General features: G+C 37.1%; 1 long non-coding RNA gene across 1 annotated transcript; it reads right to left on the reverse strand.

Moving 5' to 3' along the window:
* Positions 1–1616: 1616 nt before the first annotated feature.
* LOC138925797 (uncharacterized) lies at positions 1617–2028 on the reverse strand. Its single transcript, XR_011442009.1, has 3 exons — positions 1986–2028; positions 1859–1922; positions 1617–1705 (listed from the first exon to the last, which is right to left on the reverse strand). It is a non-coding gene; the product is annotated as an uncharacterized lncRNA (long non-coding RNA).
* Positions 2029–22941: the final 20913 nt, after the last annotated feature.

Consider the following 22941-nt stretch of genomic DNA (forward strand, 5'->3'; position numbering starts at 1 on the left):
GAAAATTTTTATATTTTAAAATTTTTGCATATTATAACATAGCATTTCGAAAACTTAAAAATAAGTACATAAACTTGTATTTTATAAACGTTTTTCTAAATCAAAATAAAAAAAAGGTATACTTTTAATCTCGGCTTCAACACTATATACTTGGGCTGCATCTTCCGGCTATGGAGAAACTAAAAATGCAATAACTTCACTTGATAATCAGTGTGATTTTGAACGTATTTTTTGCCTTCTTAGCAGACATAGCATCTGCTTCAACAAGTAGAAGTTTTCCTTTGCATGTTCGGAAGCAAATCTCCTTTTATGCCGTAAACTTCCTTCGTCATAAGAGACCCTAGGTCGTCCACCGAGATTACGATTACAACTATCTTTTGAATAAAATATTAGCTCCGATGCAAGGAAGCTAGCATTTTCTTATTTGAAACGACGAATATTTCTGTGTGCTTTGTTCAGCAGTCTCTTAATTTGAACAATAAAGTTTTTTATTTTGTTTTTAATCACCTCGTTTAAACACAAATCGTTTTCCGGAAAATCATTTTGAATTACTTAGACGCCAACCCAGTCAAAAGTAGCGTTGAAATTGCGATTTGCATCCATCCAAACTTCTAGTGTCACCTCGACGAATAGCAACCTTGCTTAACATTTTTAACCCCCCGCAAATTCCCGCAAATTATTTAAATGCTATCTGAATATACACGTAATAACTCATACCACCACATAAGTTGTTATTTGAATCCTGTTGTATCTTGCTAGATATGCTCCACGAAACACAAATATTTTCAGGTTAGAATCAACAAAACTACTGTTAACGTATTACATTAAAAACATGACAACACAAAAGCACATATAATTAAACACTTATAAAAATATTTTCTACATAGCATGCGAAACATTTTCCATTTTAAGGTATTTTAATTGGTCAAACGGAAAGGATCTAGGAACTTTCCATGCCGCTCTTATACCATTCAGCTCTTATCTACGGTAATATTACGTCGATGAAACCTGTGGTGTTAGGGTACGACTCAAAATTGGACAAAACAAAATTATAAAAATAAATTTAAGTTACTTTAACAAAAATTAAGTCGATAACAGTTGGACTGTTATCCAAGCGGGAGCTGTTGAGCGCGAACTTTCTGGCACCCCGATCGCCTATCAAATGAAGTACGGCAACCTCGTTCACTGGAATATAAATGTTCTTTTGAATTTAAAGTAGAGGTGGAGAAACATCGATGTTCGCGGACATCGATGTTTTTGGCGCAAAACATCAATGTTTTAAATAAAAAACAAAATTAAGTGCTTTTGGTTCATTTGAAGTTGTATTAAAGTTTAAAAAGTGAATAATTTCCAACATAAACAAAATTATCCTTTTTATTATAAAAATATAAAATAAAAACAAAACTTAGAAAGATAAAAACAAATTGTTATATACGTTCCACTTTCCTTATTCTAACCTTATACTACGTTTTCTTCTATAGTATTCTTACTTTACTATTATATACATACACATATACATATTTACATATTATTTATAATTTGTTTTTGTTAAGGAATAAAAGTTTGTCGACAACGGTCGATGATAGCCGAGTCCGTCGGTCACTTATGAGTTGTCCTTCCTGATCCAAATGATCCCAAGCAATAGAAACATCACGCTTCCTCCTCTTTGGCTCCTCATCCGATCGTGGCTGCTTGTTTGTTGTTCCTATAAAAATATGCCATATTAATGCAAAAGTACAACCACAGTTCAATGCAAAAGTAAAAATGAGTGCACGAATGTGTATGTGAACGTATGTATGTATGTATACATGTGCACGTGCATAAATTCGTGATAAAATCTTGGCTTTTTAATACTTACTTTTCAAAAATCTGTCCATGTCTAATCGCCTCCGCACTCACGCCAACACCACCAACAAATATCACTAAATTTAAAATATTCTGTTAGTAATTTATAATGAAATAATGTAATAAAATGATATACTTACAAGTTATTCGTCAATCTTCCTCGAAGTGCTTTAGAGATGGAAAAACATCGATGTTGCCCGGTAAAACATCGATGTTACCGATGTTTCGAAAACATCGATGACATCGATGTTGGCATCGATGTTTCTCCACCTCTAATTTAAAGTTCTGAAGAGAAAAGACTCAAATTATAAGAGTACCGGGTTGGTTAAAAGCTAAAATCCGGGAGCATAATAGCCCCCAAAGTAAGGTGACAACGCAGTCGAATTATTGGCGCAACAGCAACAAAGAATTGGCTGTGTTGTGCGCAGATTTCGGCAACTGCACGTGGGTGGGAAAACATACAGGTGAGCAAGGAAAATATCCAGGCGCTAGGTGACTAACAAAAGAGTTTTAGATAGAACTCGGAAGGGTAGTGCCAGGGATAGCCAGCGGCGAGCGAAAAATGCCCTCGTCCACCCAGAAGTCACAAGCAAAGTACAACCACGCGGTAAAGTGCGAGCATACCTCGATCAGCCCCTAAACGTGCGCGGAAATGGACCAGCTCAAACCGCCTTCGGCGAGAAGTTCCTGCAGCTTCCGGGACGTGTGCGTGAGAAGTGTCGAAACATTGCTTAATGAGAACCCAAAAGGGAACCTCATGTCTATATAACCTCACTACCTTGGGGTGAACCTCCTTGGGGAAAAGCTCGCATTGGCCATGTGCAAGCCAGACTCTCACTCTCGTCCATTGTGATAATATTTAAGAATCTATATCATATAAATATATCAAAGAAAGCGTATGAAAAATAAATCTATAAAGATATTAAACTATCTCGGTAAAAAAGGGTAGATTAAGAAAGAATGTTTTGGACTCTTACATTCTTTCTTAATCTACCCTTTTTTACTTTTAGTCTTTGTATTCAAACTTTCTTAAATATCTTTTGGTTAAGACAAATTAAAATCAATTGATCAGGACCAGTAGAAAACCAGTAGGAGTAAAGATTTAGGTTAAGTAGACTGTAAGGAGAAAGATGAAAAATGAAAATTAGACTAATTAAATAATGGATTGTGAACTGAAGAACAGTTAAAATGAAATAAATTATATTTTTTTATAGGCACCTGAGCTAAGTGATTTTGCTTTGTATGGGTAAAGGCAGCAATAATTAGTACGTGTTTACACCTCCCACCTCAGTTCTTCAATAAAAAATACTTTGTCTCACATTCATGTCCACCCGAAATGACTATTCCTTTCAAACTCTGTCTACAAAAATATTTTCTGTGGCGGTGATCCTGATTAGGAAGTAACCCAAACCCCTGGACTCTTCACTGAGCTAGGCCGGTCCCGTAGGCAGAGTATGCATTACTCATTATGCAGTACCAATCGGTATCCACTTCACCGTGTTCGTCACAACCTGTAAAATCAAAATCGGCAATGGATGTTGCAACTTATCAAATATATATTGAAAGATCTTAAATGCAAGGCAAAAAATATACATACCGATCAAGGAAAAGAATTTTTTAATCAACTTTTTAAAGAGCTTATAAAGAAAAATAATATATAATATATCACTCGCTGACCTGGCATACGCTGTTTTGGCACCAGATGACTTTATAATTTCTGTACAAAATTTACTCAGTTCTAGACTTATGTATTATAAAGTCATCTGGAGAGCTGTGAACCATGAGGGAATATAAAAATAACCAAAGGCAAAAATTATTTTTAAGTTATTATATGATCGTAATACGGCAAGTCAATCTCTTAGTGCTATAGCTTGAACAATATTTTTTGTGACGATAGCGTGATTATCGCTTTGTAATTGGTGCATATGTGATTTGAATATTTTTAACATCTCATTGTGCTCGTTCAATAGAGCGTCTGGCATAAAATGAATCAAGGTTATTATAGTCCCAACGTGCATTCACGCGATTGGCAATGGTTCAGGTGGTGTTTCAATGTCTGGTAGTTGCACTTTTCCTGACGCGCTCATTTGGCTTTCTGCTGCCAACCAGGGTTCCTTGACTAGGACGATCTCGGCTCCATCTGCAGATCTGCATATCTGCATGGAGAAAATAAACATGTTTTATAACGTTTACAATAATACACAATTTGCCTTTTTTTTTATGGCATTGAAAAATCTCAATGACCAAACAATTCATTTGAAAAAAATTTTGATAAATTTATTAAAAATTCGTCGAAAAGCGTCGAAAAACTCGAATAACTCGTTATAAGTATGTCCAAAACTCTCCAGGGTCCAGTCTCTCCAGCTAGTTGCAATGAAAAATTTTCATAGATTAGAAATTTTCGGAGAAAACTTAGCAAAAATAGAGTCTACAAGGGCAGATAAAAAGTCGGGCTAACAAAGAACAATTTTTTTTAAATTCGTAAATATTTTATTCGATGATAGTGTTTTATTTTATGATAGTGTTTTCTATCAGCTGATTACTGTGAAAGTTTAATGCGGTTTTATTAACACTGGTAGTTTTGACGGGACTTTTAGCGCATTCACTTTTGCATTGTCGTCAACATAAATAAAATCGAATATCGTGCTGTCATAAGATTTCTGTTTTTAAAAGAGAAATTCAACGACGATATTAAAAAGGAGCTAGGCCGGACAAGAATTTTTTGACGATTATCGCCCGGGTCGTCCCAGAGAGGTGACAAAACCAGAAATTGTGAATAAAGTCTATGGAATGGATATGAGAATATTGGATGCTCGCCGAATCAAGCTGCGAGAAATTGAATGCGTTGGAAACATTTTACACGAATTTTTACACATGAGTAAGCTTTCGTCAAGATGGGTGCCGCGATTGCTCACAATGAAAATAAACGCAACAGCTTGCACATTGCGAAGAAGAGTTTGGCATTGCCCAACGAATTTTTTCATCGTTTTGTGACTGTTGACAAACCTGGGTTCATCACCATACCTACACCAGAGAGTAAGAAACAGTCAAAGCAATGGATTTCAACTGGGGAAACGGTACTGAAAAAAGCAAAGATCGGTTGGTTGGCCAACAAGGTGATGGCAACGGTTTTTTGGGATGTCCGAGGTGTAATTCATTTGGTTTATCTGGAAAAAGGCAGAAAAATTACGGGAGAATACTATTCCAATCTGGAACGATTTGATTCGGAGCTGAAGAAAAAAAGGCCGCACATGGCGAAGAAAAAAGTTTTGTTTTACCAGGTCAATGCTCCCGCTCACAAGAGCGTTGTCGCCATGTCAAAATTGTGTGAATATTGCACTACAAAATTCTACCCCATCCACCCTGTTCTCCAGATTTAGCACCCTGTGACTATTATTTATTTCCACACTTAAAAAATGGCTTGGGGGTTAGAAATTTTAGTCAAATGTGAAACAAATCTGTGAAACAAACGCCTATTTTGAGGACCTGAACAAATCCTATTTGATGGAAGGTATTGGGAAACTGGAGAATCGGTGGTCCAAGTGCATACGTCTAAAAGGAGATTATGTTAAGAAATAAAAAAAAAAAAATTAAAAAAAAAAGTATTTTCTTTGTAAGGCCGACTTTTTATCAGCCTACCCTCGTATATTGGTTTTGCAGGTCTCGAATTTTCCAAATGGCTGATGTATGATAACTATTAAACTTTTTATAAGTAGAATGTCCCTCGGCCAAAATAATATATATGGATACAGACTCTTTTGTGGGTCCTCTTTATGACCTTTTTTATGAGAATTATGACCTCTTTAGCAGGTAATGAATAATGAATGCATGAAAAATAATGAATACATAAATCAACTTTGGGGTCCAGGGTACGATACTATCAATTTTAAATTTCACTCTATTACTATTGTTGTAAAAATAATTATGTTTTTATTAATTTTATTATGAGAAATTAGCGGAATGGAAAAATTAGTGGCTGACGTGTCGGATGACAAAATGACTGACGGACTTCCTTGGAATTTTATTTATCGGTCATAATTTTTAAACATTTTCTTCAATACTGCAATTAAAGATAGAACTTAAAGATAATTAAAAAAAAGAAAAACATCAAAGTTCTATGAGGGATTCGAACCTTGAAAAATTTGACAGATAGCAACTACTCTGTGCATTAGGCCACCACGCTGACTCGATCAGCGATTAACTAAAGGACTATTTGTTCTACTGTCCACATCGGCGTATTGTAAACAGAAACGTTAAAAAATCGAAGTTTGGAAGCCAAAACATTTTTGCGCCGTCGTGCGAGCAGTAACACATACATACAAGCCTTAACAATGTTATAACATGTTTTCAAAATAACCTCTTCATTCTGTTTACAAACATCAATTGGCCTCTTTTATAGTTCTGTGGTTAGAATGGTTTTAGTTTTCTACAAGTGAATTCAAATGAATAATCGATCCATAATTTCCATTAAAACCTAACATTTTCCATACCCTATTTTTTAAAGTTCTGTTAAATCGTTAACAACTCAAAGCGTTAATGTGTGTAAATGTATGATAATCTGTATATATAAAAATATATATAAAAGTGCTGCGTTTAGCATTCCAGTATAAGCCTAATATTGAGTATTATGCTCATTCATAAGTGGTAATTGGTGCTGTGGACAAGGAATGTGCGCATTTTCATGCTCTGAAATTCAAAAATGAGCCAAATGAGCGCGTCAGGAAAAGTGCAACTACCAGACATTGAAACACCACCTGAACCATTGCCAATCGCGTGAATGCACGTTGGGACTATAATAACCTTGATTCATTTTATGCCAGACGCTCTATTGAACGAGCACAATGAGATGTTAAAAATATTCAAATCACATATGCACCAATTACAAAGCGATAATCACGCTATCGTCACAAAAAATATTGTTCAAGCTATAGCACTAAGAGATTGACTTGCCGTATTACGATCATATAATAACTTAAAAATAATTTTTGCCTTTGGTTATTTTTATATTCCCTCATGGTTCACAGCTCTCCAGATGACTTTATAATTTCTGTACAAAATTTACTCAGTTCTAGACTTATGTATTATAAAGTCATCTGGAGAGCTGTGAACCATGAGGGAATATAAAAATAACCAAAGGCAAAAATTATTTTTAAGTTATTATATGATCGTAATACGGCAAGTCAATCTCTTAGTGCTATAGCTTGAACAATATTTTTTGTGACGATAGCGTGATTATCGCTTTGTAATTGGTGCATATGTGATTTGAATATTTTTAACATCTCATTGTGCTCGTTCAATAGAGCGTCTGGCATAAAATGAATCAAGGTTATTATAGTCCCAACGTGCATTCACGCGATTGGCAATGGTTCAGGTGGTGTTTCAATGTCTGGTAGTTGCACTTTTCCTGACGCGCTCATTTGGCTCATTTTTGAATTTCAGAGCATGAAAATGCGCACATTCCTTGTCCACAGCACCAATTACCACTTATGAATGAGCATAATACTCAATATTAGGCTTATACTGGAATGCTAAACGCAGCACTTTTATATATATTTTTATATATACAGATTATCATACATTTACACACATTAACGCTTTGAGTTGTTAACGATTTAACAGAACTTTAAAAAATAGGGTATGGAAAATGTTAGGTTTTAATGGAAATTATGGATCGATTATTCATTTGAATTCACTTGTAGAAAACTAAAACCATTCTAACCACAGAACTATAAAAGAGGCCAATTGATGTTTGTAAACAGAATGAAGAGGTTATTTTGAAAACATGTTATAACATTGTTAAGGCTTGTATGTATGTGTTACTGCTCGCACGACGGCGCAAAAATGTTTTGGCTTCCAAACTTCGATTTTTTAACGTTTCTGTTTACAATACGCCGATGTGGACAGTAGAACAAATAGTCCTTTAGTTAATCGCTGATCGAGTCAGCGTGGTGGCCTAATGCACAGAGTAGTTGCTATCTGTCAAATTTTTCAAGGTTCGAATCCCTCATAGAACTTTGATGTTTTTCTTTTTTTTAATTATCTTTAAGTTCTATCTTTAATTGCAGTATTGAAGAAAATGTTTAAAAATTATGACCGATAAATAAAATTCCAAGGAAGTCCGTCAGTCATTTTGTCATCCGACACGTCAGCCACTAATTTTTCCATTCCGCTAATTTCTCATAATAAAATTAATAAAAACATAATTATTTTTACAACAATAGTAATAGAGTGAAATTTAAAATTGATAGTATCGTACCCTGGACCCCAAAGTTGATTTATGTATTCATTATTTTTCATGCATTCATTATTCATTACCTGCTAAAGAGGTCATAATTCTCATAAAAAAGGTCATAAAGAGGACCCACAAAAGAGTCTGTATCCATATATATTATTTTGGCCGAGGGACATTCTACTTATAAAAAGTTTAATAGTTATCATACATCAGCCATTTGGAAAATTCGAGACCTGCAAAACCAATATACGAGGGTAGGCTGATAAAAAGTCGGCCTTACAAAGAAAATACTTTTTTTTTTAATTTTTTTTTTTTTATTTCTTAACATAATCTCCTTTTAGACGTATGCACTTGGACCACCGATTCTCCAGTTTCCCAATACCTTCCATCAAATAGGATTTGTTCAGGTCCTCAAAATAGGCGTTTGTTTCACAGATTTGTTTCACATTTGACTAAAATTTCTAACCCCCAAGCCATTTTTTAAGTGTGGAAATAAATAATAGTCACAGGGTGCTAAATCTGGAGAACAGGGTGGATGGGGTAGAATTTTGTAGTGCAATATTCACACAATTTTGACATGGCGACAACGCTCTTGTGAGCGGGAGCATTGACCTGGTAAAACAAAACTTTTTTCTTCGCCATGTGCGGCCTTTTTTTCTTCAGCTCCGAATCAAATCGTTCCAGATTGGAATAGTATTCTCCCGTAATTTTTCTGCCTTTTTCCAGATAAACCAAATGAATTACACCTCGGACATCCCAAAAAACCGTTGCCATCACCTTGTTGGCCAACCAACCGATCTTTGCTTTTTTCAGTACCGTTTCCCCAGTTGAAATCCATTGCTTTGACTGTTTCTTACTCTCTGGTGTAGGTATGGTGATGAACCCAGGTTTGTCAACAGTCACAAAACGATGAAAAAATTCGTTGGGCAATGCCAAACTCTTCTTCGCAATGTGCAAGCTGTTGCGTTTATTTTCATTGTGAGCAATCGCGGCACCCATCTTGACGAAAGCTTACTCATGTGTAAAAATTCGTGTAAAATGTTTCCAACGCGTTCAATTTCTCGCAGCTTGATTCGGCGAGCATCCAATATTCTCATATCCATTCCATAGACTTTATTCACAATTTCTGGTTTTGTCACCTCTCTGGGACGACCCGGGCGATAATCGTCAAAAAATTCTTGTCCGGCCTAGCTCCTTTTTAATATCGTCGTTGAATTTCTCTTTTAAAAACAGAAATCTTATGACAGCACGATATTCGATTTTATTTATGTTGACGACAATGCAAAAGTGAATGCGCTAAAAGTCCCGTCAAAACTACCAGTGTTAATAAAACCGCATTAAACTTTCACAGTAATCAGCTGATAGAAAACACTATCATAAAATAAAACACTATCATCGAATAAAATATTTACGAATTTAAAAAAAATTGTTCTTTGTTAGCCCGACTTTTTATCTGCCCTTGTAGACTCTATTTTTGCTAAGTTTTCTCCGAAAATTTCTAATCTATGAAAATTTTTCATTGCAACTAGCTGGAGAGACTGGACCCTGGAGAGTTTTGGACATACTTATAACGAGTTATTCGAGTTTTTCGACGCTTTTCGACGAATTTTTAATAAATTTATCAAAATTTTTTTCAAATGAATTGTTTGGTCATTGAGATTTTTCAATGCCATAAAAAAAAAGGCAAATTGTGTATTATTGTAAACGTTATAAAACATGTTTATTTTCTCCATGCAGATATGCAGATCTGCAGATGGAGCCGAGATCGTCCTAGTCAAGGAACCCTGGTTGGCAGCAGAAAGGGTCTCTGGACTGGAACCAAGGAATACAAGCTAATAGAACTCAGTACAAAAGATAAAACTAAAGTCAGCATTTCACTCTAAACATATATAAGCATGTTTTTGTTCCATAATTCAGTGACGCAGACAACGCGTCAGGGTAATGTCGTCATACATGAAAGGTCGGAGCCCCAAGACTAGTTAGTGGCAAAGATAGAAGATAGAATATTTGACTCCAACGCTCACCACTCCCAGTGGACGTGCTCAAACACGAACGACCACAGTAAGTCTATTTTTAATTTTACACTTAGGTCAAACCAGTTCCTCTACAACAGAAGATATGACCCCACCTTTATTATCAAACACAAGTACTTACAAGTACTGGACAAGCACTCTTTCCGATTGTAAATATATGGAAAGATCCGTAATTTTAACCCCTTGAGAAAAATATCACACTAAAACCACCAGATTATCCGTAAGCCATGGAAAGTGTCTGGTGCAACAAATTACCCAAGCCTGCAATTGCGCTCTAAAAAAAGGCCAATAACACAACCAAATAAGAAATGAGTCCTAGTTCCAAATCTGATATTTCTATCTCTTATTGTCTTCGAGATTCACACATTTCAAATTGTATCCCGTTTTTTATGAGAAATGCCCAAAAAATCTGCCGATTTGAATGAAATTTATTTATCAGATATAAATTGACTATAGAAGGGCCGTTGACTATTGGTTTGTAAGGGCGGGCGGAGGCGTGCAAAAATTTGAAAAAAAAACTTGAACTGCGTGGGTATTGTCCTATAACTAAATCAGAGGTCGGCACCCCAATACATTGATATGCTTTTACCGCATTAGTGTTAGTAACGAATAGCAGAAAGTTGGCTGTGAGCATGACGTTTCACACATGTATACTGTGGGTGTGTGGCAGAGCTCAGGCAGAGAAATTTCCTATGCCCCCGAGATAGGGCCGTGCCGACCTCTGAACTAAATCCTATGGCTCTATCTTATAAAGTCTCCACGAGATCCACGCGTTCGTACGGACAGACGGACATGGCTATATCGACTCGGATGAAGAATTTATATTCTTTATGAGGACGGAGATGCTTCCTTCTCTATGTTACATACATTCACACGACTACAATAAAACCTTGTAATCTATGAGTACCGAAAGCGAAATAAGCCCCGAAATAATAATAAGTACCGAAAGTGGTGGTTGTCGGCAATTGAAATCACAACTCAAGCTGCTAGACTTAGGAAAGTCCTATTCAAATTAGCCACAACGCTAGGCTATCTTAATAAAGAAGATGATACCTGGACCAGCACAAGTGAGTTTTCTCTAGCCATGCTGCTGGAGACTTACTTCGCCAAACGAAAATGTACCTCCTACAAACTTTTATTTAAGACTTGAATCAAAAACCCTACACTGCAGTGCACTGTAAAATACACAGCCTCAAACCATACAAATCGGCTGGTCGCGATGAAATCATTTATGCCAAATACAACATACGAGCGAAATGGCCATGTTCTGGCTCTCGAGCATTTTCAAAAGATCACTTTTTGAGAAAACTTCAGTCACGTATTGTGTATCAACGCGAGCAAACCGTTTGATATGACCCCAAAAACCATTTTTTTAGATCCTTAAAAGAGTCATAGGCCTCCACCTAAGAACCTCTCTTAGCCCAACCCTTGTAGCCAAAGCGCAACACGCATACTTAAAAGGCAATCCCACAGACACTGCCCATCATGTGCTTATATTTCAGATTGAAAATCACTCTCACACAAGGAATACGCCCTGGTAGCCTTTTTAGGCATTTAACAACGTTCACACGTAGATGGACACTTGGTGGGACTCATCGATCAATTGCCAACAAGCAGGACAGTGATGTTTTTACTAGGCACATCAACCCTTGAAAGCGCGTCTTTAGAGGAACTCCTCAAGGAGGAGTCTTCTCCCCTCTTCTACACAGGAAACCTAGCAATCAATTTGATTCTATGTAAAATGAAAGGGCTGCACATTAGTGACGTACGCGGTCGGGACTTTCAATTCTTCGTTAAAACGATCCACTTCCGTAAAACGATTAAAACGTTTATAAGTAAACGGAAAGAACATTCCGTAAGGCGTAGAGGTGGAGAAAAATCGATATTCACGGACATCGATGTTGTCGTTGTTTTTGGCGAAAAGCAACAAATAAGGAGTTTTATTTAGTGCATTTGGACTTTTTTTAATTTGTAAGAATCCAATTTTCATAAAATCCCAAAATTAATATTTTTAATAAAGACGAAAAGAAAAACAAATTAAAATAAAATTGTTCATTATATACATGGTACAATGAAAATAATACTTCTTTAGGATATTTTACTATCCCTACTATACTATCCTTGCTGTACTATCCCTAACTCTACTATACATACATAATTACAAGTTTTTATACCCTTGCAGAGGGAATTATAATTCTGTCCAAAAGTGTGCAACGCAATGAAGGAGACATCTCCGACCCTATAAAGTATATATATTCTTGATGAGGATCACCTCCTTATATCAGCAGTTGATATGACCATGTCCTTCTGCCCGTCTGTCTGTTTCTACGAAAACTAGTCTCTCAGTTTCAAAGCTATCGACTTGAAACTTGCACACACCCTTCTTTGCTTTGGACGCAGTATATAAGTCGGAATGACCGGGATCGGCCGACTATATCCTATAGCTGCCATATAACTGATTAACAGTTAGAGAGAGTAAGAGACAGGATCGGCCGACTATATCTTATAGCTGCCATATAACTGAACATTCGGAAATGACCCAACTTTCGTGTTTTTGAAGATGGAAAGCTGGACCTTAGTAAAGATTCTATTTTTGGTCAGTTGATCCAACCTGACAAATTTTATACCGATCGGCCGACTATATCTTATAGCTGCCATATAACTGAACGATCGGTAATGGTATTCAATATTTTTAAAAATACCAACTTGTCATCTAAAATATAATATTTAAAATAAATTTTTAAAAATATGTTGTTGCATAATTTCTTATCTTATTACATAATTTCTTATTTCCTGCCAGTTCGCAAGAGGGTTACATTCTTCGGTCTGGTTCGCTTTCTCAAAATGTTGTCTTATCAGGATAATAGCATTTGCCCAGCAAGAGTGCACCTTGTTTTGGTTTTTAACTTGGAGAAATGAAAATCGACTCGGTTCCTGTGTTGGTGGTGGTTTGGATTTTGAAGGCAATTTGGTGAACACTTTGTGCTGCAAAGCTTTAACACCATAAAATGGTGTTAACACCATTATTCGCATAAAATGGAATCAAAAATCCATATTTTTAAAGCAGGGATCTATTATGGTGGCAATTCGGGGTATTGTGCGAGTCTCATATCTTGCGAGCCTGTTCCTAAGACTAGACATGATGGACCAATTGCACAATAAGGTTGATTGTGTGCGCTAAACTAGGCAAGTTCTTATACTCAAGCAACTCACATGATTTTAGCATCATCACGTCATTGCCAGCCACAACATAAACAACCTTATTCGTGACACCCCATTCATCAAGCACAGCCTTTAAAGTTTCAGAAATATAAATTGTTATATAGTAATCCAGTCGTTCCTTTTTAGATTATATTTCGGGTCAATTTTATTTAGTTGGAGCAGCAATGGTGCCGCTCCAACGTTCGAAGTATCTCGTAGTCTCGTAGCTGCGCTGCTCGCAGGCAGAGGCAGAGAGACGGCTATATACCTTTATACTTATGTATTTTTTGTTTTTTTTTTTTACCGGTCTTTCAGAATTTGGAAATGGCTTGTGCATCAATAAGAGCATCAGCTAGCATTCCTGTATTCATCATAAAGCTTAGAGGCCCAGACGACCGAGGGGTGCTCAAGAAACGATATGTTAGAATATATTAAGTTATTTGTTAATTATTAAGCTAAGAGGAGTTAGTAAGGAAATTTAAAATTCTATATTTTAAGTTAGAGGGACAGGAAAGAGATGTAATAGAGTAGAGACCATTGTAGTTCGAACATAATACCCTAAAAGGGTCATGCAGTGCATATGTCGAACTACAACGGCTAAGGAACAGAGGACTAAAGTTTCGAGTCCTTCTATTAGGAATGTTAAAATTTAAGCGTGTTAGTAAATGCTGGCTATCTACATCCCCGTTAATAAGGTTATGCAGAAAAACTACACCGAGCATTGTCCTACGATTTGTTAAGCTAGGTAAGTTTATGAGTAAGAGTCTACTACTATAAGATGGAAGTTGAAGATTTGCATCCCAGTTTAGACCTCTAAGTGAAAAAGTTAGGAAATTCTTTTGTACGGATTCTATGCGGTCCTGATGTACTCCATATTGGGGACTCCAGACACATGAACCGTACTCCAGTATAGGACGGACCAAAGAAATGAATAGTGTTTTGGTTATATAGGGGTCATTAAATTCTTTTGACCACCTTTTGATAAAACCAAGGACTCCTTTAGCCTTATTAACCATTAAGGAAATATGGTCGGCAAATTTAAGTTTGATGTCTAATAGGATGCCGAGATCATTAACATGGGTTAATTATTTTAAGGCAATCCCATTAATAGAATAAGTAGCTTGCAGAGGGCAAGAACGATAAAAAGACATATGTTTGCATTTAGATCCATTAAGTATTAGATAATTAGCTAAACACCATTTTTGAAAGTTATTAAGGTCAGACTGAAGACTGCATTGGGCAGAGATGGATTTGTACTGAAGACAAAGCTTTACATCATCTGCATACATAAGAACTAGAGAGTTCGTTAAAGCAGTGGGCAAGTCGTTTATAAAAAGCGTAAATAATAACGGGCCAAGATGACTTCCTTGAGGGACGCTGGATGTAGCACGGACCAGACGGGACTGTATGTTTTTAAATAAGACAAGGAGTGATGATCGAAGAGCAAAGGTGTTGCAAATGAGGGGTAATTAATTTTTCAAATAACTTTGGAATTGCCGACAACTTAGAGATGCCTCTGTAGTTGGCAGCCTCGGACTTTTTCCCCTTTTTATGTAGGGGAATTATAAATGATTCCTTCCACTTAAGGGGAAAAATCGAGGTTTCCAAAGATAAGTTGAAAAGTCTTAGAAGAGGTTTGCACAGAGCCCTGGCGCAGTATTTTAGCACACAGCCTGGTACTCCGTCGGGGCCTGGCGAATAAATGGGTTTGACCCTTAAAAGACCAGATAATAAGTTGTTCTCAGAAAAAGACGGACAGAAAATAAGATTTGCTGCTTGAATGTTATATGCATAAGGCTGATCTGTCAATTTAGGAGGAGAATAAGTTGTTTGAAAAAATTCTGCGGATAGATCGGCAATGGCCTGATCCGAAGTCGCAGAGGAATTTTCAAACGTAAGCAGAGGTGAAAAAGATACGTGTTTACGCTTAGTGTTTACAAAAGTATAAAACTGCTTTGGATCCTGAGTAAATTGAATCCGGCAGCGGTCAATATAATTCCTATAACATTCAGCGTTATGCACGGTAAAATTCGACCGAGCTAGTAGGTATCTTGAGAAATCAACACAGGTTTTTTAGGTTTTTAAAATTTAAGTAAAAGCTTATTTTTTTTATTTTTTAAGTTAGTAAGGCACCTTGTAAACCAAGGAGGATTTGTTGAAGCGGACGGATATTTCCAAGGCACACATGAGTCAAAAAATTTATTTAAAGTAAAATAAAATTTTTCTAAAGTGACATTAAGATCAGTGCACGCCAGAATATCAGACCAGTCAAATGTATCAATAAGGCTATTAAGTTTCTGAAAATCAGCTTTACGGAAACAGCGAATCTTATTTACCACGCTCGGAGACATCTGATCGATACCAGGAGTGGTTTCGATTGAGACCTCCAGTGTGGGGTGATATGGATCCTCTGGGGATGAAAAGGGAAAAGCTCTGGAGAGAGCAGTACCATCAGGATCAGATACAAAACACAAGTCTAAAAGCCGACCTAGCGAATTTCTAACATGATTGATCTGACCTAGGGACATGTCAAACATGCCCGCGGTGAAGTCATGGTAAGTTATAAGTGACAAAGATGGTGAGTTATCGACGTTGGACCACTTTAATTCTGGGATATTAAAGTCGCCCACCGCTACGAGCTGGTCACGATCCGTCATAAGATTAGAGACGTATCGAATGGCGGACAAATGCTGCCAATATGTAGGCGGTTCAGACATAGGAGGTATATATGAACATGTGATGTATAAAGCTTTAACGGACATAGTGATTTTAACGCAAATAAATTCTATGTCACCAAACTCATGGGATTTCACCTCTTCAGAAGCAAGAGTAGAGTCTACCGAAATGAGGACTCCACCTCCTCTTCGCTGAGATCGATCCCGTCTAAAAGTGGTGTACTTACTTGGAAAAACTTCGGAGCTAAAGATCTCCGGATTTAACCAAGTTTCTGTAAATGCTATTATATGGGATGCAAAGAAATAACTATCAGAATATAGCTTTGGGAGTTTGCTACGTAGCCCCCTAGTATTCTGATAGGTAAGAGTTAATGAGGAAACTAGTTTTTTGGGTTAGTAGCCAAAGAAGAGGTGGAGGGTTGGTCGGTGGTTCCGATATTGGGAAGTCTCACTCCCACTGGTTTTTTAACTTTTTTCTTCACGGAACTAGGCTGATGTTCTTGGACGAAAAGATTCTCTGGCCAAAAACTGGGAGAACAAATCGTCTTGAACATCAGCGCGGGCACACGAATCTTTAAAGAAGACGTGCGCCGTGTGTAATTATATTTAAATTTAGTTATGTCCTCCACCTTTATATCGGCTTTTGTTTTGGCTTTGATATAAGCCGAGATATCAGTCTCTGAAGTATCAGGGGCAAGCCGAGAAACAAATATATGTTTCGATGGAGGAATCACCTGTAAGGGTTTTGGTGTCGCAGGTACGAGAACTGCAGCATCAGTCGGTGCCGGTGGTCCGGACTGTGGAATACCCTTTTGGGTGACTCTAATGGGGGTTTCGTTCCCTAGGACCTGTGGCATCACTTGAAGGGATGCCATGGCGGACATATCGGACAATTGCTCATTATCCCTGAGAAATTCGGACGAATTTTTCTCAGTTCTAGCCCTTGGGGTGGCCAGAGATATAAGCGGCTGCATTAATGTCGGTTGAGCAGGCTGAGGCGGATCAGAAACAGCGGATTTCTTATGCTTAGGGGACTTATTTAGCAGCTGAAGGCCACTAAACTGAGTGTCCAGCGCACAGAGCTGTTCATTGATTTTACGAAAACCAGTGATCAGCTCTTTAAATCCATTTTTGGTCTGTCTCATGAACGACCTCATTTCGCCTTGCACAGCACGACAATTTTCACAACAATAATGTATCCCAGACCTACGGGAAATGGCATCCGAAACTGATGCAGTGAAACCGGCACACTTGGCATGTACGACGTTCTCACATAGCCAGCAATGGTTGGCAGGCTGGGATGAGGAAATTGTCTTGTTACAAGACTTAATGGCACAGACAAGTTTTAATTCCATTTTATTTATTTTTATTTTTTTTTTATTTAATAAAACAAAAATTAATATTTAAAAAGTTAAAAAACACAATACTTTGAACCACTGTGCCAAACAAGAAGCCGAAGCGGGAGCTTTGAAAGAGTGCAAAAGAGAAATGCAGAAATATAGATAAGCCGGGAAGAAGCAGAGCTGAGCTATGCTTGGAATAGAATTTAGACAAATTATTAATTCGAGTCCAAATATACCACAGCACTCGCGAAGCGATACGGTTTAGGCTTTAAGAGGGTTAAGATTCACAAGATTTAATTGACAAGTATGTAAACACCGGTTTACCAATATTTTTAATAAAACGCAGTGCGCACAAAAAAAACACGACCGTTCGCTTGAAAGATAGAGAGGGAATAAAGGAATGTACTTATATTCATTGCTATGCGCTCTCAAGTGGAGGCGCGAGGGGTATTCGTATGCTGTCCGTTCGTTACAGTTATGCCGACGCTAGCACTTCCTGTGTGCGGGCTAATCCATAGCGATCGGTTCATATTTTGGCCACTTGGGATTTATGACCGGGACTTTGAAATATGTAAACACTGCAACAAAGTGTTACAGAGCGCACCCTTTAAGTACTTTCGGTACAATGGGTATTCAATATATGCGCATACTACATCTCCCTCCTTTGGAAAAATAACGTAATATAATAAAGTTATTTTTATAATAAAAATTTCTAAATTATACATCCTTGTTTTTTATTTATTTTTTGCATTATGTTATTAGAATCAAAGAAAATTAAATTATTATAGAATATGAGTATTTATTTATTTATGTATGTGTGTCTTTGTATGGCCATACTAAGTGCAATTTATGAAATAAAGATTTTTAATCTATCCTTATGAACTGCTTGTTTCTTATGTTCATTATTTGTTATTACTATGTGTATTATCCGGTAACCGTACCAATAATGGAAACAATTGTTAATTATATTTATATGTATATTTATGCGCGGTGGTCTGTTCGCTCCGGCTCAAAGAATAAGATTAGAATACAAGAAAAGAAAAGAGTCAAAGTATGGCCTTATTGAGTCATAATGGGTCGCTCTCTCGCTCTCAGAGATCACCGGAGGTACGGACTCCCACATTCCTCCCTTATTGATGAGCTTCAGCTTCAATCCTTCTCCGGGTGCTGATGTCGTCTCGGTCGTCGATTCCATCTGTTTTTATTCATCCAGTGTCCTGAAATTGAAAGGCTGCAGAACGTCACCTGTGCTTCGGGAGTGTGAAGAGTGATCTTCGGTCTCAGCTGGAGGCTGTGTTTGTGGAATCTTTTTCACATGGCTCACATTCCTTGTCAAAGTTTTTCCTCCGCCTGTTATTCTTATAATGTCTCCCTCACTTCCTTTTACGATGTATTCGGTGGTGTCAAAACTTGGTGTAAGCTTGTGGGGAAAAATTACGTTTTTAAGAAAAACCTTGTCTCCCACTTCAACATTAATTTCTTTGGCTCCTCTCGTTTTGTCGGCATATTCTTTGCCTTTTGTTTGTTTACCAAATCACGGTTTCTTTCTACTGAGTCACTGTATTCTCCCATTAAATCCTGCTCCCCGGAATCTTGTCCCTTATGACTCGATTAAACATTTATTCCGTTGGTGCAGACCCTGTGGCTCCATGGGGAGTCACATTATACATCATAACAAATGATTGTATTTCTTCCTTGAAATTCTTCTTGTTGGTGTATGCAATGTATGCAATTTGTTGATGTATGCCTTTTTACAAGCGATCGATTCATATTCTCAACATCCCCATTGGCTTGAGGCCAATAAGGTGGCGATGTTACTAGCTCTATTCTGCATTGCTTACAATATTCCTTAAATTCTGCACTCACATATTGTCTCCCGTTGTTAGTTTTCAGCTTTTTAGGATAGCCTAATCTGGTGAAAATTTCTTTCATGGTGATGAGATCGATTTTAGAAACTTATATTCCATATATCTTGAATAATAGTTGATGAAAACTAGGATGTACTCGTTGTTAGGTAACGGTCCCAAAAGGTCTGTAGCCACAGAAATCCACGTTCCTTCTGGAAATGTGGTTCGTTTCATAGCAGTGGGGTTCTGCATGATCTCTGCAATCTCTGCATGATTTGACGAATTTCTCCGCGTCTCGATCTATTTGCGCCCACCATACCTTGGACCTTAATCGTCGTTTCATAGCCGACTCTCCCGGAAGACCTTCGTGTGCCAACGTTAGAATCGCCTGTCTTAACGCTGTTGGAATAACTATGCGGATTCCTCGCATCATAATAGATCCAATAAGTGAGAGCTCATGTCTGAACGGAAACAGACTGTTTGACGATGAAGCGTTTCACGATTCGTCCTGCAGGCACGACATTGCATCTACGATCTCCTTTCCGGTTTTATATTTAACTATGAATTTGAAAGCTTGGAGGCGGAGGAGCCATCTTTCGGATTAGTTCGAACTCTAATCCAGCTAGATAATAGAAGAATTTTTCCACCGCCCACACTAATGATTAGGTTTCCTTCTCGGTCTGCGAATAGCGCTTTTCGATATCTGTTAGGCTTCGACTAGCAAAAGATATTATTTTCGGTTCATCGTCTCCATGGAATTGCAGCAATACAGCTCCTAATGCAACCGGACTGGCGTCTGCAATTAACTGTGTTTTGTGCTTTGGATTGAAATACTGCAAGTTAGGAATTTTCGCCAGACACGATTTCAGTTTATCAAACGCATCCTGTTCCGTAGCATCCCAGATGAACTTCTCGTCCTTTCTGAGCAGTCGTCGCAATGGGTCAGTTTTATTTGCTAACTCTGGAGGTTCTTTGGAGGTCGAAAAGATGTGATGGTGTTAATTTTTTCCGCCAGTTTTATGTCTAAATGACGAACGGCGTTCCAAAAAGGATAGTGCAATTGAAAATTGCGAATCATTTTTTTTTTTCCTCTTCCGCGATTATTTTTTTTCTTATTTATATATATTTTATTTCCTTTCACTTTCATTATTAAGTATTATTTACCTCGTCTCCAATGTATTACCCGGTAACCGTACTAATAATGGAAACAATTGTTAATTATACTTATATGTATATTTATGAGCGGTGGTCTGTTCACTCCGGCTCAAAGAATAAGATTAGAATACAAGAAAAGAAAAGAGTCAAAGTATGGCCTTATTGAAAGTCATAATGGGTCGCTCTCTTGCTCTCAGAGATCACCGGAGGTACAGACTCCAATACTATCTTTATCTCCTATTTCCGTTACTATATACGGACCTGTATATTTAGGATCTAACTTATGACCTGTCTCGTTTTTATACCCTTGCAGAGGGTATTATAATTTTGTCCAAAAGTGTGCAACGCAGTGAAGGAGACATCTCCGACCCTATAAAGTATATATATTCTTGATCAGGATCACCTCCTGAGTTGATATGAGCATGTCCGTCTGTCCGTCTGTCTGTTTCTACGCAAACTAGACTCTCAGTTTTAAAGCTATCGACTTGAAACTTTGCACACACCCTTCTTTCCTTTGCACGCAGTATATAAGTCGGAACGGCCGGGATCGGCCGACTATATCCTATAGCTGCCATATAACTGATTGATCGGAAATGGTATAACTTTGGTGTTTTTAGAGTTAGAGAGTTGAAATTTGACATGAGAGCTATTTTTGGCAAAATATTACGACATGCCAAATTTCATAAGGATCGGCTGACTATATCCTATAGCTGCCATATAACTGAACGATCGGAAATGACCCAACTTTCGTGTTTTTAAAGATAGAAAGCTGGAACTTGGTACAGATTATATTTTTGGTCAGTTAATCCGACCTACAATATTTCATTAGGATCGGCCGACTATATCCTATAGCTGCCATATAACTGAACGATCGGAAATGACCCAACTTTCGTGTTTTTGGAAATAGAAAGCTGGAACTTGGTACACATTCTATTTTTGGTCAGTTAATCCGATCTACCAAATTTCATAACGATCGGTTGACTATGTCTTATAGCTGACATATAACTGTACGATCGGAAATGGTTTTTGGTAGAAATATCAACTTTCGTATTTTTGAAGATAGAAGCTTGGGACTTTTTTTTTAGATTTTTTATTGTAATTAATTGGTTTTATTATGATGTAATCATAAGGATCGGCCAACTATATCCGATGTTTGCGATATATATCCGGTTTTAGCTGCAAGGGTATATCAACTTCGGCTCCGCCCGAAGTTAGCTTTGCTTTCTATAGATATACCTATCTATATCCCTTACTTTATGATCGTATAGTAGTTTACTTCTATTTTTATTTACTTTTAACATAACTTTCGCCCTTTTATAGGCTACTTCTAATCACTACTTACTTTCCTTAATATAGTCATAGTATAGTATAGTTTCAAATTTTTTTTTTTTTTTTATAGGTTTTTCAGAATTTGGCAAGGGCTTGTGCATCAATAAGAGCATCAGCTAGCATTCCTGTATTCATCATAAAGGCCAGACGACCGAGGGGCGCTCAAGAAACAATTTGTTAGAATATAACAAGCTATTTGTAATTTATTAAGCTAGGAGGAGTTAGTAAGGAAATTTAAAATTCTATATTTTAAATTTGAGGGACAAGAAAGAGATTTAATAGAGTAGAGACCATTGTAGTTCGAACACAATACCCTAAAAGGGTCATGCAGTGCATATGTCGAACTACAACGGCTAAGGAACAGAGGACTAAAGTTTCGAGTCGTTCTATTAGGAATGTTAAATTTTAAGCGTGTTAGTAAATGCTGGCTATCTACATCCCCGTTAATAAGGTTATGCAGAAAGACTACACTGAGCATTGTCCTACGATTGGTTAAGCTAGGTAAGTTTATAAGTAAGAGTCGACTATTATAAGATGGAAGTTGAAGATTTGCATCCCAGTTTAGACCTCTAAGTGAAAAAGTTAGGAAATTCTTTTGTACGGAATCTATGCGGTCCTGATGTACTCCATATTGGGGACTCCAGACACATGAACCGTACTCCAGTATAAGACGGACCAAAGAAATGAATAGTGTTTTGGTTATATAGGGGTCATTAAATTCTTTTGACCACCTTTTGATAAAACCAAGGACTCCTTTAGCCTTATTAACCATTAAGGAAATATGGTCGGCAAATTTAAGTTTGATGTCTAATAGGATGCCGAGATCATTAACCTGGGTTAATTTTTCTAAGGCAATCCCATTAAGGGGTTATATACAGTTGTGATATATGAAAAAATCGATTTTTTTTTTATTGCACGTTCTTTAAGTATATTCTATTGGGAATACTCTCACAAAAATTCATAACGATCGGAGCATTAGAACCGAAGCTGTATCTATTTATAGCGCACTATCTGCATATAAAACTTGAACAAACTTGAAACTTTAAACGCGATTATCTCAGAATCTTTTTTTTTGGGAAATTACCTTTGCGGTGGACACGATTACTAAAAAACTACTAATCCGATCAACACCAAATTTTGACCACTTATTCATTATGATATTAGCTAGTCCGTGAACGAGGGATTTTCAATTTTTTTGAAAACTCCTTTTTTAAAGCACAAAAAACGAAAATTTTATACGTTGGAAAAGGATCTAAATGCATTTTTTGTTAAAAACGTCGC

The sequence above is a fragment of the Drosophila bipectinata genome, chromosome 2L (assembly GCF_030179905.1).
Source record: "Drosophila bipectinata strain 14024-0381.07 chromosome 2L, DbipHiC1v2, whole genome shotgun sequence".
Classification (NCBI taxonomy): domain Eukaryota; kingdom Metazoa; phylum Arthropoda; class Insecta; order Diptera; family Drosophilidae; genus Drosophila; species Drosophila bipectinata.